At 36.0% G+C, this 20,482-nt stretch overlaps 1 protein-coding gene across 1 annotated transcript in view; it reads left to right on the top strand.

The window, feature by feature from the left end:
* LOC108734313 (mothers against decapentaplegic homolog 6) overlaps positions 1-20,482 on the top strand; it is an 80,877-nt gene that overhangs the window by 25,711 nt on the left and 34,684 nt on the right. The gene's annotated exons all lie outside the window — the stretch shown is intronic.

The following is a 20,482-nucleotide window of genomic DNA, read 5'->3' on the forward strand; positions in this document are numbered from 1 at the left end:
AAGTAACAATTCGAGTCAATACTCCATCCTTATCTTCACTATGGAAGTCCAAAAATGCGCGAGAACACTCCACACGCTGTTGTTTTTGAGATGGATGAGCATTCTCACCACCGATCTTGCGCTGACTTTAGTCATGCCAAGATGATCGTGAAATATTTTTAAAATGTTTGTATCTCATACTCCTACCATTTCTGCGAGCTGTTTCTTCTTAAGTCGGGCATCTTCCAGTATTTATTTTTCGATGCTTTGAATGTTTTCCGGATTGGCCACCTCGATCGGTCGGCCTGGCCGTGGGTCGTCTTCAAGTGAATCCCTGCCTTGATTAATGAGGGTATGTCACTTGTAAACCATGGTTTTACCTGGGCAAGAGACCCTGTAAACAGATGATATCTCTTCCAGCCAAGCAAGGAACTCCCGACGATAGTTAAAAGACTACAAACATAATTACGATAAAACTTTGTATTTATACTAATAATGAGTTGCTTAATTCGTAATGACTCGAGTAATAACCCTCACTATCGACCTACCTACCCAATCGCATCCTCGTTTACTTTGTTGAACATGACATTATTGATTATTCTTTAAACAATTACAAATAAATTTGATGAACGAATGCACTAGTGTAACAAGTTATGTGCGCGTTTAACAGTTATTTACGATTTCTCTGGTAATAGTTAGCTCAAGTTTCGATTTTATTATCAAAAACAGATCGTTTCGGTGTTTGTTTAGTCGTTCTCGTGTGTTGTTTGAATTTAAACAATGTTTAATCAATACAAGTTCGCCTTTAAATACCACCATAAAAATAGGCTTAACTTCAATTGTAATTCAAGTTGAGATCAAGGCTGTCGCGATTTAATCGCGAAGTTATACCTACTGTATGTGTGTGCGCGTGTGCGCGTGTGTTTATATATCAATAACGCATGCGTGCCGATTAATTTTCTTCGATATTGTGTACTTCTTAAAATAACCACACCACCAGTAATAAGTATTACGTAATCTGACTGGGCATAATGCTTTCGTTCGTTCTTCATTATTTATCTAATAATAATTATTGTTAATCAAAACTCTTCCGTGTTTTTAACAGACACTAAACACATTTCATTCGCCTATTAGGAATGCAATAGGAAATTGATTGATTCCAAATCTATGTAAAATACACACCCAGGGACGTAGCTAGGAGTGAGCGTAGATGGGTCATGTGTCATGGACCAAGCGTTGAAAGTTTTGACCCATACGCTGCTTCACCCAGCTGTTGCTAACTAAAGTATTTTAGATGTTTAGATTTGTGTGAAAAGCACATCATATATTCTTATGCTGATTGTTAATCTAGCTTTTGATCAGTAAGTAATTCATCGGAACCACGATTTCGATCAGATTTGATCACATTAGCACGCCATAAGCAATCTCGCCATATCTGTAAATTTCTTGTCAAATTCTTGAGTAAGACAAAAAGTTATTTTACGTATTGCCTTCTCAATTCTTTTCTGGCGTGATTCTTGTCTTGTCAGTAAGGTCTTGATAATTTTTGTTCTCGCTTCGAAATATAAAGTTGCCTTCTTCATTTTTATTTTCTACATAATTGTAGAAAAGATTCAACACAAATTATAAGTAATTGTTATTTATGTAAGATAAAAATAGCGTCCAATTTATCATGTTCTTTTTTTTTTTTAATATTTTCCAAGAAAGCTATTTAAATAATGACTTAATTTGATATTATAACTTACATCATTAATTTCTAAGTTTACTATTTACGTTTAAGTGTGCATTCTTTGAAGTACTAACTAAACTTGTCTGTCTTGCCTAGATTTTATTTTAGTTATGTTTTCAACGACCTTCTGTGTTCTTTGAGTTAGTTTTAGTTGTCTGGCTTCATAATCAATCGTGATTACGTTCACGTACACCGCGTATATGGCTTGCTACATTTGCACTTGTACAATTTTTAATTTTTGTTTCATTTTATCTCTGCTCTTGTCAATCTTTCATGGTATTGTAGTGAGCACGGGCGTGTTTGTGTGCGATCGGGCATACGTGTGTGTGAGCGGCTTATCGATTCGCCGACTAGCCGCGGGCGTCTTTCTTCATGTGCGCCGTATCTGTAAACGTGTGTGTCGTACCTGCGTTCCGGCAAAGCAATTAAACAGTTCAAAGAAAACGAGACTTTTCCGGCCGACTCGAGAAACTTCCCGAAAGGGGCCAAAACAGTAAAGAGTAGAGTAGAGTAGAAATAAATTGACCGTTGCAGAAGTGAATCAATAAATAAATTGACAGTGATAAAAGTGAAATAAATAGAACATTGAATAGTAACAGTAGTGTAAACAAATAGAATAACTACCTAAGTTTAGTAAATAATTTAATAGTGTTTTTAAGTTCAATAATAATTAGTGTAAATAAACAGTTTTCTTCTTAAAAGTTAATTTGTTAAACCAACGAACATTACAGTATTATTGCTGTATTTCTTTTTCAAATTCAAGCTTAAATGTTTCGAAGTGAGTTAACTCTAACCATACCTACAGCATACTAATTATTCCTAGATTCGTTTGGATGCTAATAAGTTGTAGATGATTTTGGTGTATTGTTAGAACCGAAAATTCCAAAATTTGTTTATAGAATACAATACAGTCTCCTTTAAATATCATTAAAGCAGCCTAGGACATTTAGCCACTGATGGAATTAAACGTGTTGTTATATGATTGCCTGAGCCTGTACAGCCTACCCATACCTATCCCATATGCATATTTACTGTTGTTAGAAGACAATAATCATGTAGAATAATCCACATTGTTTGCAAAACTGGGAAAATACTAGGGCACTTAGTCATAATTTCATGTAAATTCATTGTTCGCATTTTTATAAATAGTCATGAAATTTTCATACAACAATAGCCTGCTTACGGCTCATGGTTAACACTGAAAACGTTCCGCGATGACAAAAGTAGAATCTGTGTATCACATATTTGTTGTTATTTCCATTTTCATATGCCGCTCATGTAATGGTACCTACGGTAAAAAAAAGATCTGAAAAGGGAAGTTGATTCGCAAAAATGAAAATAGCATCAAGGTCGTTTTGACTTATTGTTAAGCTTGAATAAGAAGAATGCAAATAAAATGGACTGGCTTGTAATCTAATAGACGCTTAATTAATTCTCTGATAATTGGCAGCTGTGTAACAATAGAATTCGTTGATGTTCATTCATTAGCTCATATTATTGTTTGGACAGTTTTTGTTTACGCGAAATCAATATCAAAATCATGTCGACGCGTGAAATTTTACACCTGGTTCTGCACCAGACTTATTACCGTCACAATCACATAGCATACATATGTCTGTATATCTATTATCTATCTATCTATGTATATCTATACCAATACAACGCGAGAGCTGATTGGTTTTTCAAGATCTTGTTCAACTCTGGAAGTTATTCATTTCTCTCTTTGCAGTAGTTTGAAAGACCATTACGATCTGTCAGTTGTCGGTGGTGTCTTAGTGGCATGGGCTAGAGGTTTAGACCATTGCTTAGGATTCGCGGGGATATCGGTTCGATTCCTGGTCTGTTTTCCCTAGTCAAAATGTTTCTGTGATTTCCTTGGACCACTGAAGCAAATGCTGGAGGCGCAATAATCTTTCACTTTCTTGTGTCTTCATTTTATCCGTCTCATTTTTTTCATGTCAATTTCTCAAAAGAAACTGAAGAGAGCCTTCCGCCCTATCTTCCGGCGTAATCCGGACAGATTTCCCTTAGACCAGCACCACTAACTGGTAGAAATGAAACACCCAAAAGCTTTTTTTTTATTCATTGATGGTAAGCAAGGATCAGATCCCAACACTTTCAGAAAGTACCCAGGTCAACGAAATTCGCGTTAGATAAATACGACAGTCCTGCAATTGTTAGTAAACCAACTGCCTACATACTATGTGGTAAAGTACGTGTTTGTTCATACATGTATATGTACCTGTATGTATTCATGTGTATTGGTTACTAGTTACTCAGCAAACACACACGCACGCGAACGTCCTTGATGGTCGCCTAAAAGCATCAACAAGTGGTTTGACATGTTCTTCAGCTACTGCATAGTACTACTATATCCTCTACCGGTTACACAATACGTATACAATGTGGTGTACGTTCAGGAGGAGTATGGTGACAATTTCATCATGGTTTTCTCTCCCGTAATCGGATTGGAAAATAATTGTAACCTTTGAAATTAAGCCCAGAAAACTGGTCTGAGGAGAGTGCAGTGTAATAACCACGAGTACGTAGTAATGGTAATGTTTTCTTACACGTACCTAGAGCCAGAGGAAAAAGAAAAAAAAATTCTTTTGATTGAATAATTTTTTGAAGAACGGAAAACAGTAAATTTAAATGCCATCGTAGCTAAAGTGCTTGATTTTCTAAATCCTGACCCGTCTAGTGTTTAAAAGATATATATTCCTCCAAAATGAAATGTTAAGGGACGATTCTATCTTACACCCTGCAACGTTTTTTTCTGGAGGGTTTCAAGGTAATGATGGGTGGATTCGAAATCAACCGGTGTCTTCTAGAGTGGTCTAAAACTCTAAGCCATGACACTCGTTTGAAAACCCCTAGAAATCTTTTGATTATTTTATTCCAATCAACTGCTAATGCTGACGAGGGAGCAGTACATCCAGACTACGCCGGAAGATAGATAGGGCCGAAGGCGCTCTTCAGCCTCCTTTGAAGAATCATGGAATTGGGTGAGTGGTTATTGAATGTGAGAAAGATGAGACGGATAAAAGGAAAACTCTGGAGAATGGAAAATTGTTTGTAGAGTACTGCTGTCCCAGCATTCGCCTGGGCGATCCAACGAAATCACAGGAAAACTTGGACCAGAGAAAACCGACGCGGAATTGAGTGCTCAGTTGGAGACCCCCGAAAACCTTTGGGAGTTTCATTCTCATCAACTACTAATGCTGACAAGCGAGCAATCCCTCTGGATTACGCCGAAAGATAGATAAGGCGGGAGGCGCTCTTCAGTCTCCTTTGAGAAATTATGGAATTGAGTGAGTAGTTCCTGGATGTGAGAAAGATGAGACGGACGAAACGAAGATACAAGAGAGTGGACGATTGTCTTTGGAATACTAATGTCCCAGTATTTGCCTAGGCGATCCAAGGAAATCACAGGAAAACTTGGATCGGAGAAGACTCGAAATCGAGCAGGTGTCTTCTCGAATGCCAAGGAAATGGTCTAAACTTGTAGGCCATAGTGCTCGGTTGAAGACCACTTTAACATTCTGTATTTAGGTGCTCAAGGAGTTGCACTGGATTTCCGATTCATTCACGGGGCGATTTTTACGATTTCCGTTAACGCATTGCATATTATTCCTTGTATCGGTAGCGTTGTAGTTTGTATTATTTGCTTGGACTCGCTGAAGGATCTCGAAGATCGCGGCGTTTCATCGGATTCGTAAATATGGCTGCTAGCTGCCACATAGCGAAGGTCATTAACACCGACGTGGACGGATCGACAATGACTATAACTGCTGGTCTATCGTGTGTGTGTACGTATTTGGATCGTGGTATGTTTATATGTTGTATGTATGTGAATGTGTATGGTATCGTCGTTCGACATCGGCGCTGCTTCGATTCGCATTTGTTTGCTTCCAACTTCTTCACTTCTCGCGGTGTGTCGTCGTTCTATTTTTTTATTATTGCTGCCTGCTCGTTCACTTGCTTGCTGGATTGTTGTCTTGTTTTCTGCTGCTGCTGCTATTAAAGATCGCATAGGCCTGGTCGAAAATAAAAATAAATCGAAGAGACAAGTACACGCACCGTTTACGTTTTGCCTCTTGCGATTCTCTTTTTTTTTTTGACAAAACAAAATACGTACCTCAATATTTTAGTAATGAGCTATTTATACAGTCTCACTTATGAATATCTGGCGTGCTTACCATGCGTTTTTGCACATGAGCAAATGTACATGCATTCCGTTGGAGTTCTTTGCAACACTATTGGGTAAATGTCTAGATGATGGTCCCCACCCCTGGAAGGGGTAGGTAGGATCGAAAGAGGGTGGTCACCAGAGTAAAACCCCATAAAAAATTTGCGGCGGTCTCACCCCCATAAAAAGTTATGGGCGTTGAAAGTTGGTTATTTTGACAATTTTCATACACTATAATTCAAATAAAATTCAATAAAAAAATTATTTTCAAGCGGGTGGGGGGGTATCGAAAGAGGGTGGTCACTTGAACAATACCCGATAACCTAACCTAACCTACCCTATTGATAAAGGTATTCAAATAATGTTTTATATAACTTTCTCAATATTTTTATGTATTTTTCCTTAGTTTTACCTTTGAATATTGTTTAAGAATGACTATATAAATATTTACATGCCTAGAAATGTATAAAAATTGGCATATTTATTAACTTTGAACCCGCATAACTTATTATGGGGGTGAGACCGCCACGAACTTTTTATGGTACAGTGGTGGGAGAGACCTCCTCTTTCGATCCCCCCCATCACCTTTACTGAATATTGTAGTCACCGCGCTCCATTCTATTCTAGGTTTATAGTGAAGTCAGGAGTATATGATTTTTGTATTTTGTCTTTAACTTTTCATTCAATTGTTTTGTTGGTACGCTTCTTTTATTCTGAATATTCCTTTGAACTCTTGGACTTTCTATTTCAAACTGACTAGACTATTATACATTACACCATCTAGTATGCCTCTAATTGCAACTCTTCACGTCCCACAATCAGAAGATGTCCTACTATCTTGTTCCTTTTTTTCCTTTTATCGACTTTCAAAACTCCCTCCGCTCTCCCACGTTTCGCAATACCTCCTCATTTTTAACATTTTCTATTTTAGTAATTTTTTGATTAAATTCGTTTACTTAATTTAACGTTTAGAATTTGCATAATTTACGAATCTGTATAATTATTTTAACTTTTATAATAGTAGCAAAATGAAGACTCTTTACCCACAAAGAACAGCGCATGTAAATCGTTTGCCTGAATATTTTCGAATTTTTTTGTAATTACATATTTTATTGTCCATATAGAAATCAATTACTGCGCGACCTTTTTAAGAAGGATCCTAAATACACATAAATACATCTATCTTTAGCTGGATACTTTGTAAGAATGGATTCGACCGTGTGAACACACACCCAAAATACTTGATTTGTGTGCGATGTGGCGAAGATTCGAGGAACCTATTAACATAATATCGCCATAACAGTAAATTAAGAAACGCCGAAAATGTGAACGACGTAAATAACAAGAGGTTACCAGTAAATTACACAAGTTACAACGTCAATTAATTAAATATTTTCGATTGAATTTTGTACTGATTGAATCAGGTGGTAAACGAAAATACAAAAAATTTACAAGTTTCAAAACGTTCTCCTTTTTTTAACTGTACTTTTGACGCAGTGTGAGTAGATTTATAGCTGGGGACGGAAGTTGCGCGCGCAACAGGAAACAACGACGGGACTTTTGTGCGCAAGGCAAAGAAAATTATGAACGCAGCGTGCTTCTGAAGTTACTTCACAGGTTGTTAAAGGATTATCGAGTAAAACAAAAAGCCCTTAATAATATGCATTTGTGTAAATTATTAGACATTAATTTGCAATGCGAAATTCTCGACTAAGTTACATCACGTCACAGAGTATGACAGATAATAACAAACGAAGTTTGATAAAGGTTTTACTTTCGATTTTGTTTTACACGAGTGAGTTGTTATCATTACAATATTTAGTATCTGTATCTACGTGATCGTAGATGCGTTGGCAAAGTGACTAAAATTGTGATAGATGTGTGCACATGTATTTCGGAAATAAATGCTTTGGTTGGCACCTAATGAAATATGATTACTAATTAGTTAAATAAAACAAGCACCTGTTGCATGTTTCATAAATTTATTCAAAAGGCATGAAAATTGCTTCAGTGTATTAGGGAATTAATTTTACCCACTATAGGTAACCCCAAACTAATGAGCAAATTCGAAAATTAATTCACTAATACACTCAATGCTACAAAAACTAAAAATTATCTCAATTGCTTCAGCTTTTATACCTACACTTGTGTGTATGGGTTTTCTATGAGCATAACATATCACATTATAGAAATATAACCTTTTGTGTGACCTAAGCCAGTGTTTTGGTCTCATTTGGCATTTATTTAATGAGATAGTTATTTTGCTTCTTTTGCCAGTTTTTTGTAGATTCACCGATAAATTACAGATAAAGAATTTTTTGGGTAAAGGTTTAGATTACCCCCACCCCCACCCCTTCGGAGCAGAGGCAGGGGGGATTGAAAGAGGAGGTCTTCCTGAATAAACCACCATAAAAAGTTCGCGACAAAAAAAGGTGTAGGTGAAGGTACAATATCATGTTGAAATGAATACCTATTAAGCACTAATTTTCAAGATCAATGATCCAATAGTTTTATTATTTATGTATTTGTTTTTTTTTTTTAAATTGACATTCGGATAGTGAATGGTTCGCCATCCGTCGTGTTATGGATTTAGAAGATGTTCGTAATATCTAGGCCGTGTGTGTGTGTGTATAGAGAGATTGATATCCGAAACCGATTTCGTTATTATTCATTCATACATACGAAAAGCTCGATGGTAGTTCCTTTTGGTCAGCTCATAAATTTCACGCAAAACGATGGACCGATAGAGAACATTGCCCACGCGTCTCGTTCAAAACTAATCGTAATCCGGCTGTTGGTCTGTCTGGCTGTCTCTGTCCTGTATCGCATTATTATTATACGTATTTTGAAGTACGTACCTATACATCGGCTTCCCGTGGAATTTTTAAATACATAACACACGCATCTTTGTAGGTATATTAACCGAAGCGACACCCACATCGTTTCTTACAAAATATATTAAAGGTAATTAAACCTAATATAAGTTACACGCATCGTCTTTCAAATGAGAGAAACGCCTTCTATACTATGTCACAAATTCATGTACATATGTATGTTGGTATTATATATATATGGTATGAATGAAATATAAAATAGCTGTAAGATTTTGACCAGAACTGGGTGCCACCCGGTCTAATGTTACTTCGACTGCTTTAGAAAGTGGCATTTAATGTATTTCACATTCATAATTTTATGGTTTTTGAAAATGCTCTTGCATCTCATTATTTGAAAGAGCATAAAATGGGTACTTACTATTACCGGAAGTTAATAAATTGTAGTTTTCATGTAGACGTTAATGAATGCGTTTGGAATTTAAATGTTTAAGTATCTGTATCAAATTGAATTTTTGGCGCATCTTATTTTCTGTAGGGTCTGTAAATCAGTAGAGTTGACACAAGCTAGGGGACTTCGGTATCCGAGAGACAGACTACATTCGCTATATTTTGCCTATGATCCGGTGGTGATAGCTGAAGATGAGCAAGATCTAAATTATATGGTTAGAAAATTACACGAGGAATATATTCGAGCAGGATTAAAAATAAACTTTGACAAATGTGAATATCTAATAGTAGGAAGTAACACATGCAATACATTACAATTGGAGAAGGAAGAAATAAGAGGTGTAGAGAAATGTAAATAGCTGGGGGTATTATTCGATAAGCAAGGAACGAGTCATGATGAAATACTAGAAAGGATACGTAAAGGGAGACAAGCCATTGGACCACTGAAACAGCGTGATTAAATACGGGTCGGAAAGTTGGGATATAAGCAAAAGAAATAGAATAGAAAATGGATTTCCTGCGAAGGAGTTGTAGACGATCAAGACTCGAAAGGATCAAAAGTGAATTTATTAGAAGGGACATGGACGTTGACAACGATATTATAGACGAAATAGAAAAGAAACAACTGAAATGGTTTGGACATACAAAAAAAATGGGAGAAGAAAGATGACCAAGGAGAGTTTTAGAATGGATACCGCCGAAAGGAAGGAAGAGGGGAAGACCTAGAAGAAGCTGGAGGAACGATATCAACGAAGCAATGGAAAACAGGAATCTAGAGGAGCATATGTGCTATAATAGAAAAATGTGGAAACTGGGCACGGAGAAGCGGCGACCGCCGTAGAAATCCGTATATATACATACAATATATGAATTCAATCAACTGATTTTTAAAAAACTACTGGGTATGTCTTGCACCGTAAAGTGCAGAGTGTCCTGGGGATCTGGAAATCATGGAATTGATAGGTAATTTTTATACCCTCGAAGAATCCTCAAAAATTTCAACCTCCCCCATTTGTTATCGCACACTTTCGAAGTTTAAAAATATACAGGGATGCTTAACTTTTCCCCGGCTACAACAAGGAACAACTCCCGTCCGGTAACAAATTTATGTAGGGAAAATTCTCTACCGACTGGACTACTTTCCTTTACTATTTGTGTGGACGACTTCGATTTCCACTATACTGTTTAAACGTGGAAGAGTAATCAGTAGAATATATAGGGTTGTTCGGAAAGTCATTTCGTTTTTTTTTTTGTGGAAATGAAAGACAGTTTTCGTATAATAAACAAATACTTTATTAAATTATATATTGACCGTTCTGGTCCAACACCTTTTGCCATCTTTCTGGTAGTAGCATAATTCCACGCTCATAAAATTTTTGGTCTTTGCTGGCAAAAAACTGATCGAGGAGGTTTTTGACCTCCTCATTTGAGGTGAAGGTTTTACCGTCTAAAAAATTTTGGAGTGACCGGAACAAATAATAATCCGATGGTGCCAGGTCTGGAGAATATGGTGGGTGTAGCATTGTATCCCATTCAAGCTGTAAAAGCTTTTGGCGAGTGACCAAACTTGTGTGAGGTCTCGCGTTGTCTTGGTGAAACACTACACCTTTCCTGTTGATTAGTTCTGACCTTTTCTGTTGAAGTGCATCATTCAGTTTGTCCAGCTGATGACAGTAGACTTCCGAATTAATCGTTGTGTTATCCGGTAAAAGCTAAAAAAAAACGATTCCTTTAAAATCCCACCAAACAGACAGCATCACCTTTTTTTGGTGAATATCGGCTTTGGAAATGGTTTGAGCCGGTTCATCTTTTTTGCTCCATGACCTCTTGCGTTTGACGTTGTTGTATACAACCCATTTTTCGTCCCCAGTGATGATGCGCTTCAAAAACGGATCATTTTCGTGACGTTTGAGAAGCGAATCGCAGACGTCAATGCGGCGACACAGATTTCTCTCTGTGAGAACATGGGGAACCCATACATCGAGCTTCGAGGATAATCCCAGGCCTTTCAAGTGGTCATAAACTGTTGAATTTGATAAATTTAACCTCAATCCGATCTCACGTGTTGTTATTCGCCGGTTCACATCAACTAATGCCTTTATCGCGTCTTTATCAGCTTCAACCGGCCTTCCCGAACGTGGTGCATCTTCGACATCAAAATTGCCGGATCGAAATTTAGCGAACCAGTTCTGGCACTGGCGTACTGTCAACACACCTTCTCCATACACATCAGTCAATTTCTTTCTGGCTTGAACAGCATTTTTACCCTTTCTGTAGTAAAACAGTAAGATATGTCGAAAATGCTGCTTATCGCTCTCCATATTTAAAAGGGCACCAACCAAAAACTACTGCGTAGAATTAATTGGAATTTTTCACACACAAGCCTTGCTATATGAGCTCTCAAAGCATATAAAAATTATACGGCTTAAATGTGAAGTTGGGTGCAAAAGAATACAATTAAATCCTCTGTCGGGAAAAAACGAAATAACTTTCCGAACAACCCAATAGTATCAGACCTATTTCACTCTATTAACTACTTACTCTACCCGTGTAAAGCAGCTTTAAAAATGTGGTAGATGATTTTACACGTACACGTTTTTGTTACTAGCCATTACTCTGATGTAGTGTTAACGTTTCTGATGGTGTAATATTGTCTATACTTATTTATTTTTAATGTCCATATTGGAACGTTTGCTTTAGGAATGCAGTTTGCTATTTTACCCGTACGTTCTCATTCTTTTTTTTTGGAAGCTGTTTTAACGTCCGTATTAATATTTAGTACCATGTATGTATTATAAAATAAACAGAGACCGGATTCATTAATATTTCTACATCATAAATGTATGCACTTGAAACTTAAATGTGTCACTGAATTTCCCAAGAAAGCTGCTGGTGAACGACCTCCTAGAATTGATAGCATCAATTGTCTATTAAGTAAGATGACCAACTATTTTAATATCTAGATTCATTTCCTAATGGAAATAGATTTATTAGCAGAAGTAGTGATTAGTTAGTTGACCATATGACTATAAACTTGCGTTGTTTTAATTGTAGAATTTCTCAGAGAAAGGAATATTGGAAAAAAGTTCTAAGAAGTGGATTATATGTAACTTCTCTGTTTGAATAAGCTGATTCTTCGGACTATGTGTATATAGTAGCACTAAAAACACAAAATTCCACACTCCACAAAGCGTTTAGAAACCTTTTGGCTTTTTAGTTTTATGAAATACCCCAAATGACGCGGTAAACGCCATCTGTAGTACAATGCTACATTTAGTGGAATTCATTATGCACAACAAGATCCATTTAAATAGATGGATATCTACTTGCTGAACTGAATCCACGGCGTAGCTCACAAACAGCCAGACGCGGATCGCGATTTCGATCTTTTTGGATCTCATCAGCGCGTCGCAGACAGTTTTGACAGAACACAGATCAATTGTTACCTGCTGTCTTAACAGTGCGTTTTAGAAAATAACACAAATGGTGCGGTAAACGCCAGCAAGTAGATATCCATCTATTTAAATGGACCTTGTTGAGCATAATGAATTCCACTAAACGTAGCATTGTACTATAGATGGCGTTTTCCGCGCCATTTGGGGTAATTTATAAGACGGGCTGTTAAGACAGCAGGTAAAAATTGGTCTGTGTTCTGTCGAAACTGTCTGCGACGCTCTGATAAGATCAACAGAATACTGACCACTTTGAATTTGTTTGTTAGATTTTGGCTTTTTAGTGTTTATTTAGTGGATGTTCCGCAGTACTTCATAATTGAATTTCTTGCACTATGTGCATCTTTTAAAGAATAATTGATGCCGTCTGGACTAGTACGTCGTGGTGAATGGTAAAAATTAAATCTGTTAGACGTTTCGTCTCTACACAAAAACTATAAAAATGAATGAATGAATTGTAATCCTGCACGTGCCTTTCAGTTCTGTTTTGTTCCCTTTTCTTATTGCAATGTTTGTATGAACGACCGAATTCCAACGTTTGTTCATCTCCATTTATTTGGTCAAGTGACAAAACGAGTATAAGAAAAGAGTAGGTGGGTTGTAACTGTACTCTTAGTATTTTAACTGCCCACGGTTAATGGATTACACTCGGTTTAATGTCATGCCGACAATTTAAAACAGCAAAGGCGACGTCTATGGAAGGCATTCGTAGCGTGAAACAGTTCCGCGCTCCTAAGTGGTCAGTTCCAGCTCCTCAATTAAAAAACCTCTTTCCAAATGTATGCATGTCGTTTATTTGCACAAAAAGGAAAAAAAGAGTAGAAGTAACCAGTGGCGTAGAATCGATGACTAGATAATTGCGAAGCGTAGAAGCCCCCTCAGCCCCATTGAAATTTATGAAAAATTGCCAACACTCCTCAACTCGTAATAATAATAAAAAAGCCCGAAATGCAAGAATAAGGCATAGAATGATAGTGATATGAGTAGGAGTATCGCAAGGTTAGTGTTCGGGCCCATTAATATTTTGTTGCATCACTGATACCAACAGCGATAAGTGTGATTCCTCTAGGACTGTAGTGACTTTTGCGAATGTGTAAAAGTCTAATTTTTGTTTAATGGAAACAAAATTTTCAAGAATTTGTTTTCCGCTATCCTGACAACCGAGAATTTTGGCATGATTATGTAAGAATATAAAAATAGTTTGGTAGGTTTGTTTCTATGCAAATTACTGTTCGGATGACTATTCATATAAATTTAATTTAAAACCAGTTTCTGTAAAATAAGTAACTTTTATTTCTATTTTAAAATGTTAAACATACGAAACTGATTGAGAGACGACACCTAAAGCTAATAGGAAATAATTTCGCTTTAGATATCATTATTTTCAATTTAGGGCTTTATTTTCAGTCTCTCAATAAAAAAATTAATTTTTTAAAGGGTATGTTATGTTGTTGGCTCAGAATAGGAAAGAGTGGAGGTACATGTCCAACCAGTCTTAGGACTGTAACCTTATGATGATAATGATGTCACCCGCCCCAACTTTGCACGGGTGCAATGCTGATACTAAATATATTTTTGTTTTGTTTAGATTATTATCCAGAGAGGAAATCTTAAATAGACAACGTCTGAACACATTAAATATACTACAGAAAGTCTTTATGTACAACATTCACAGTTTTTTGTCATTAGACAATACAAACCGACCTCCGGGTCGGTACCACCGCAACCGCTATGTTTGCATTTTAAATCTGTAATATCTTCGAAAATATTCATTTAAATTACATGCTGTAAAGGGCCATATTGATCTATATTAAATGCACAATGTACTTACAACAGGTACTTAATTAATGCAGTGTTGCTTAAAATCAAATTCTCATAAAAAGTAAAGAATAAAAATTGTTATTCTGGGTTATCCCTAAGAGATAGACATATACCATCCCGGACTTTTTTGTAGATCTTTTTAAGATGTACAATACTTTAGTACATTATTTTGATCTATCTCGTAGGGTTTAGTCAGCGTTTGCAATGTAAGCGCAAAAAAATGTGTTTTACGACATCACATTGGAAACCTCTAAAATTATCAGTGTTTCTCTACTATACTATGTATGTATTATACATATAAATCTTCCTCTTGAATCACTCTATCCATTAAAAAAAAAAACGCATCAAAATCCGTTACGTAGTTTTAAAGATCTAAGCATACACATAGGGACAGAGAGCGGGAAGCGACTTTGTTTTATACTATATATAGTGATACCCTATACGGTGTCTTGCTATTTTACCACTTGCGTTTTCCTCTGAAACTGTTTTATTTTAAAAAAAAATTAGACGTAGTGTAGGATCTATAATTTTAAGTCCCGGGACAGGTATCAAGAATGTAAATTAAAGCAGCAGCCCACGAAAATTAAAAAACTACAAATCTCCAAATGTGGAAAGTCACCAATGGTGATGTATCCTATATCCTGAAATACTGGTGCTGAGACAAGATAAGGATATTTACGATCGGAAATGCGATCCCGTGATCCACCCCTTCTGGTATTCGTCGGGATTAGAGTTATTACAAGCAGGGGTTGCAAGGGAAGCGCGTCGGCTATTATCTGAAATGCTTCAAATCGAGCGACAAAAGCTCCCTGAAACGAGGAGAAAAAGGAGATGATAGCCGTTTGAGCAGATTTCCCTTTCTCTCTGTTCGAGACAATAAGTGGTCGTAACATTCCGAATAATAGTGTCCATTAATCTTGATTCCGAAACGGTGGGTAAAATTCTTGGAATTTGAGACTAATAATAACAGTTTTCAACGTCATAAATCGTTACGGGTGAAATTCTTACTTCTTACCCTTTCATCCTGTTTGGAAAGATGATTAGCTGTATACAGGATGTTCTGCTTTAGGGTGTTCAAAAATTTTTTTGGGAAATAAAGTCTTAAACTATCTATACAAAAAACCACCCTGGATTAAAGACTGGATCTATTAGCAAAATCAAGGAATATTTATCTGAAAAAAGTTCAAAGTTTTCTTCATAACATCTATTTTTTTACGTCTAACTAACTAACAATAAAATATTATAATTGATTTTCATCCATCACATTTATTTATGAGATATTTTCGTTCAGCAAAATTTTTGGTGTGTGGTCAACTTTTTTAATTCTTTTTTGCGTTTTTTTTTTCTTTATAAATTATTTACACTTCATATTCTGAATAAATACTGCAGATTGCTGTCATTTGCATGTTTTCTTAGTTAGTTTGACATTAATTCGTTTTTTGAAAACTTAATTAAACGAAATAAAAAGGAGCATTTATAGACGGATGTTTTTAATTATCATTAGTTTGTTTACTTATTAGTAACTCTAATGACTTATATTTATTTTATAACGCCATATAATTAACAGTGGAACTACGGACTACAAAATTGACGAAAACGTTGTATTAATTTAATTATTGTTATAGATATATGAATAATTAAAACCGAATTCATTCATAATTACATACTTCTAAAGGTAATCAGTGACTTCTTCTGAATGAAAATGAGGAATATATTTCTCATTACTGGGATATTTCTTAATTGTTGCTGTAAAAAGAAAGAAAGGCAAGATGATGATGTTGAAAAGACATTGCGAAAAAAAATATTTTTCTCGTTTACGACAAGGTGAGAATATCTATTATAATATGATACCACTTGTAAGTTTTACACGATTAAAAACCTCGTCAACAATGCCTTGTAACATGCAGCATTCTAAATACACTCATACTCGCATGTAGCATACAATGTCAACTACTTTATTAATGAATATCGCTGAAAGACGAATGATAAAATAATATATTGTGAATTCCGTAAACAAGTGGATGGAAAAAGATTAATAGATAATGGATTACACTCTAACAAATTGCCTAATTCTAATTTGACAATATATTTTTTCGGCTATTATTCCGTTTTGAAAATTATGCTCCATATTAACAGCAGAAATAATATCGTCAAGTTAGAATTATGTCAATATTTGTAAAATGAACCAAGTGTTTCTCTTTCTAATCCATATTTAATGAAAATAAACCCCTTTAAAGTTGGCATGACAAAATTAGCAGGCAAAAATAAAAATTGTAAGATAATTAGCCATAAATTAACCATTAAATCTAAAAATTAGCCTCGACCCGGGAAAACCTAAAACCATCTTGCATGCCAACTTCAAATAATGTTAATTTACCACATTATCGGCGCTTAATTAGCGACTAATTATGTGCCTGATTCTGGCTGTCTACAACTTTCCTAGCAGATTTTACAATTTTCGCATGCCAAGTTCATTTGAAGTTGGCATACAAACTGGTTTCCCGGGTCGCTACTATTTTTTAGTTTTCATTGCTAATGTGCTGCTAAATTACGGCTAATTATCCTACGGTTGTCTGCTAGTTTTGCCATGTCAACTTCAACGTGATTGAAAATAAAAGTATAATCATAAATAACGTAACCGATTTTACAATTTTTGCATGCCAAGTTCATTTGAAGTTGGCATACAAACTGGTTTTCCGGGTCGCTACTATTTTTTAGTTTTCATTGCTAATGTGCGGCTAAATTACGGCTAATTATCCTACGGTTGTCTGCTAGTTTTGCCATGTCAACTTCAACGTGATTGAAAATAAAAGTATAATCATAAATAACGTAACCGATTTTACAATTTTTGCATGCCAAGTTCATTTGAAGTTGGCATACAAACTGGTTTTCCGGGTCGCTACTATTTTTTAGTTTTCATTGCTAATGTGCGGCTAAATTACGGCTAATTATCCTACGGTTGTCTGCTAGTTTTGCCATGCCATCTTCAAATTGGTTGAAAATAAAAGTAATCATAAATATGTTGACTAAAAAAACTAGCTGTCGAACTAAACTAGATCACATTAATATGTGCCGAGACCATCAGTCTGCTTGTCTTATGGATTTTATTAAAGAAATCTAAGCATCCATATGGCATTAACAACATTGGACTGCGGATTATTTGCGCTACAACTTGGCCAATTAACTTTAATTACTCTGTTACAGAATCGACGATGGAATTCGCTTTAAGTGTATAATATGAACAGAAAAAAATTTCATCTTTCGCTAGCGTCAACGCTCCCGAGGCGATTGAAATTTATATCCAATGCTTTATGAACACGATAAAATAAACTAACATACAGCTGAGTAAAATATATTGTCACTGACTACTATGTATGTACTTATTTGTGATAAGTAAGAGATGTAAAAATAATGTTAGAACTAATCTAAAAATCATCATCATAAGATCGTTAGTCCTAGAACTGGCTTGGGTACGCACCTTTACTTTTTCCTATCCTGAACTAAAAAAACTAGAACAGCCCACATACATAACTATTTCCGAACAGTAATCTAATCTAGGTCTATCTCTACTCTTTTTAATTCCTGCTTTTGCATCTAATACGAGGGCCGTTCGATAAGTAGCCGTGTTTGAAGACGGAGGACGTTTCTGACGGAAATTGGTGTTGTCGTCGTGTGCTACCATTTATCAAACCACGCCAAAACGAATTTCAGACTAATTGATAGGTTAGTTTGGATTTGGCAACCATTCGACTGAGACGTGTTTCGTTATTTTCGCTAAGATGGAAAAAGAGCAGTATCGTTCGGTAATTCGCTTTTTTTTTTGGATGGGAAAAAATGCGAGGCGATGAAAACAAAGTTGGATACTGTTTATGGAGACATTTTGCCATCTACGACCACAGTTAGATATTTCTTCAACGAATTTAAACGTATGCAGATATCCGTTTTTGATAGGAGCGACCAGGAAGCCTGGCAAACGCTGTTACCGAGGAAATCATTTTACGGATTTTTTAGGAAAAGGAAGAACTATCACTGCACAATACTACAGTGAGTTATTTGACCGCTTCGACAAAAAATTGAAGGAGACACGGACGCATTTGACGAAAAAGAGGGTGCGTTTTCAAAACGATAACGCACCAACAGGAGTTGTTGCCCCCAAAATGCATGAATTATGTTATGAATTTGCTGCCGCACACCCCGTACTCACTCGATTTGACTCCCTGCGACTTCATCTTGTTCCCTTGTTCCCTACCATGAAGAAATGACTAGCGAGAAAGAAATTTAGCTCAAACGAGGAAGTCATCGCCGAGACAGGGGGGATTTTGGAGAGTTCGACAAATCTTATTTTTCGGAGGGGTAAAAAAATGGCAGGGTCGTTGGGAGAAGTGTATCTTTCTAAAAAGGGGACTATGTTGAAAAATAAAAAAACAAATTAAAAAAAAAAGGTGTCTTCATTTCTAACACGGATACTTGTTGAACCGCCCTCGTATGTCTGACTAGACCTTCATGCCCGAGAAGGTGTCCTACCAACCTATCCCACCTATTTCTTATTGACTTCCATGGAGTCCTCTCTTCTCTTATTCTTCCTAATACCTCTTCATTTCTAATCTTTTCTATCCACGATATCCTCATCACTCGCCGGTAACACCACATTTCGAACGCTTCTAACATTTAATTTTAAGTTGTCTTTCTAAATAATATACAACATAAGGGATTTTGTAACTGTCATGGTAACTTCGTTTGATTGTGAGATCTCTGTTACGGCTTGCTATGTTGATTATACTGATGTTCGTGTCTAATTGATCAACAGTGTATTAAAAACTCCATAGCATTACCAGGAAAGAACACTTCTGCCCTAGTAAGTCGAACTGGACTGTGTAATAAAAATGCCTGACGTCTATAAATAGAAGTAAAGCCTTAACTGGCTGCGTTTACTGTCAGGAAATGGATTTAAGACCTTTTTAGGACATAGTGTGATGTTTCTTGCCCTCATAAAATTCTGTGCATTTAGTCGTGTGTGTACAAAATACACTTCCGCTTTAATCCATTCAACTGAAAAAATTAGTTTTCTTATTACTGTGATTCATTTATTTTTATCGTAATCAGGTGAAACTGAGTTTGTATTTCTTCGAAAAACTTCGAATTTTATTCTTTAACTTATTAACAACTTTTCTATTTCTACTGTGAACTTTATAAATAGACTATCTGTTTATAAACAGTGGTTTATAGCATTTCATGAAAATACACATAAAATATGGGTTTATAATGAAGCGTGCTTAGTTCCTGTAATAAATTCAACAACATTCTTAATGCTATTTCACTCTCATGTCAGCTGTAATTTCCAAATGGTTTCATCATCATCATAAGGTCGTCAGTCCTAAGACTGGTTGGACATGCATCTCCACTCTTTCCTATCCTGAGCTAATCATCGCATTTCCCTAAAACTAGAACATCCCACATCCTTAACTATTTGCGAACAGTAATCTAATCTAGATCTACCTCTACTCCTCCTAACTGATGTTTCTGCCTCTAATATGTCTAGACCTTCATGCCTGAGAAGGTGTGCTACCAAACTATCTCGCCTATTTCTTATTGACTTCCGCAGAGTCCTCTGTTTTCCTATTCTTTCTAATAGCTCTTCATTTCTAACCTTCTCTATCCACGGTATCCTCATTCGTCTGTAACGCGACATTTCGAATGCTTCTAACATTCAAATGGTTTCATAAAAATTGTGTTACCTTTAGACTGTTATTCTATTATGTGCAGATTTTACTTAACTTTTCGCCGTATCGATTTTTCAGTACATTTTAAAGATGGACCGGATACTAGAGTTGATCAATTGATCAAAATATAGTGACACCACCTATGTATGTCTTCATTAAAACCATTATTTCAAAATTACCAGGTATAAAAATGGTCAAAGGTCTTTATTAGAAGATATTGTGTTCGATTTTAAAGTTATTCGGCGGACGTGCGATAATATTGAAACTGAAGAGCATTTCTAATGTAATTCGAGAACAGCAGTACGTTGTAA

Source organism: Agrilus planipennis, unplaced genomic scaffold, assembly GCF_000699045.2.
Source record: "Agrilus planipennis isolate EAB-ADULT unplaced genomic scaffold, Apla_2.0 scaffold83, whole genome shotgun sequence".
NCBI classification, from domain to species: domain Eukaryota; kingdom Metazoa; phylum Arthropoda; class Insecta; order Coleoptera; family Buprestidae; genus Agrilus; species Agrilus planipennis.